Consider the following 2,518-nt stretch of genomic DNA (forward strand, 5'->3'; position numbering starts at 1 on the left):
GAATGGCTTTGCATTATGTTTGCAGAAGTGTCACAGAAACTGGAGTGGTCATTCGCATTGAGTACAGCTGACGGGCCAAGAGAACTAGGGACCAGTGAGCCCTGTATAACAGGCACTTTTACAGTTTGTCTCATTAGATCTTCCCAGCTGTCGTATCCACTAAATCTCATGTGAAGAGATGGTAGCTGGTACATCCTCCAATGCCAGACACTGTGGAAGTCTCAATCCTCTTGTCCACAAACTGCTATCACTTCCTTCAGTGGCTAAATTAACCAGTTCTAAGAGACAATTCTTAACTAAACTCTCTTACCTTAGCCAGCGTCTTGAATATACTTAGAATCTTTGTAACTTGCATTTTTTTCCGTCACTGCATTGCCATTTCTGGTGATTGTTTCCCACTTGTTTAATTCAGCACAGCAACCCTTTGGATGGCTTGTAAGATGTCATCCTTAGAAGCTCAGGTGCATTTCTACCTCCGTCTCGAGGATGAAGGGAGGATGAATGGCACAGCGTCCAGCATCAGCTCTTGGCCTCAGCCCTGGTTCAGCTGCTAGCTTTGAGGCGGGTACTGCCCAGGAAGCTTTAATGACAGCACCCTGGAGGGCATCTTAAACCTTTACCAACTCTGCTTTTTACTTCAGCGTTTTGAGCACATTTCTTATCCTGTATATGGGGATGTGGCAAAAATGATAATGCATAGAAAATGTAAGTACTCAACAGGTGTCAAAAAATGTTAAGGCATGTTTTACTACCTTCACAGTACAACTCTCTGAAATAATGCTTAAGTAGATATTGAAACTCATAATCTTGGACTTTATCCAAGTTGATTGCCCTTAAAATTACCCTTCTTTGGCAGTACTCAGCAAGCTTTTTGCCAAATGCAGGGTGTCTCCATTTCCAGGAGTCATCGAAGGAATAAAGCACTCGCACATGTCCGGCTTAAGAAGTTAACACACTTGTAACAGAGGACGGAAGTAAACAGGCAGCTTTTCACTTCTCCATCGAAGATCCAAAACCCATTCAATGAAAGCTACTCTTTTCTCTTGCTGTGAAAACTACCCAAACAATAAAATTTGTATTTGTAGTGTGATCAAGGGAGATGGTCCATTGATAGGACTGGAACTTTAAGATAACTGTAATGACAAACATTTACTGAGCAGTCACTACGTGCTTGGCACTGTTCATGTATTAACTCATTTGATGCTCTTTATGGGGAAAAAATTGAGCCACAGAGAGATAAAGTAGTTTGCCCAAGCCATGAAGTAGGACAATGGTAAAGCCAGCATTCAGACTCATTCAAGTCCAGAATTTTCTCAGCCTAGATGATGATTTACCATTTTATCCTAGTAATGCCAGCAAATAAAGCATCCAATTCCAGAACTGAAGAATGCTTACTCTGCACAATCTTAAGTTCTCCCTGCCCAAGTCATTTATCCACCAATGCAGATTCAACAGAAATGTGAAAACTGGTAAAATGACACATAACAGGTCTATTAAATTTAGTCACAAAATTTTATCACCAGTTGAAAAGTTAATTTCTTCTTGCACACCAGTGACTATGTTAACACCAAAAGAGAAATTCCATTTCTGTTTAAATTGAGCAAAAGGATGTACAAAACAAAAATTAAAGCCAAAGCCCACAGTATGTAATAATCCAAGGGAGTACGTAGTATTTTAGTACACACCAAAATGTTTATAAACAAATTTATTTAAAATTGTGGACTTTTTATTTACTTGAAGACTGCACAAAAGGTTAATCAAAAGATAGGAAGTGCAGTATTTTAAATACACCACAAAGATTTGTATGCCAGTTAAACAAGCAAAAACAGTTGTTTTCAAGTAAGTTGTACCTCAGTTTCAAATGTCATTAACTCCACTTCTGAGGTTCCCTGACTATATTACAAGTAATATCTAAAACAAGAAAATAATTTGCTTTCAGTAAAAATCATATTTTATCTCAACCAAGTCTGAAAAGCTAGTCTAAAGGATTCAATTCCACAGACCTCGATACTTAACGTTTAAAATATGACAGGAAACAAAAGCAAACTTTGTCTTACTTTAAAATATTTCACCGTCATGCGAACACCCCACACCCTTCCCGTGTAGTATTAGCAGCAAGTCAGCAGCAGTGGCCAATATTTTCAAACATCACTGACCACACAGATACCTAATTACCTGAAACCATTTCACAAAAATGAAGTCTACTCGTCAATTAAAACCTAACAAATACTTAGGTGACTATTTTCTTCTTTATACTTTTCTATATTTTCAATTATTTTAAAACAATTATTTTTACAAGTCAGGAGAAAACATTAAAGTGTAGTCCTAAACGCCAAGTTCACTTTGCAAAACAAGGCATACATTGTTTAAAAATTACTCTCACAATTAAATTTACGCATGGACTTAAAGCTTCACTTTTGTAGTACGCTGAAGAATAACGAGTAGACATTCAGCAATTCAATGAAAAGAAATGACAAATGCTAAACACGCATACAGAAACAAACAAAAACAACTAATG

Source organism: Camelus dromedarius, chromosome 6 (assembly GCF_036321535.1).
Source record: "Camelus dromedarius isolate mCamDro1 chromosome 6, mCamDro1.pat, whole genome shotgun sequence".
In the NCBI taxonomy this organism is placed as follows: Eukaryota; Metazoa; Chordata; class Mammalia; order Artiodactyla; family Camelidae; genus Camelus; species Camelus dromedarius.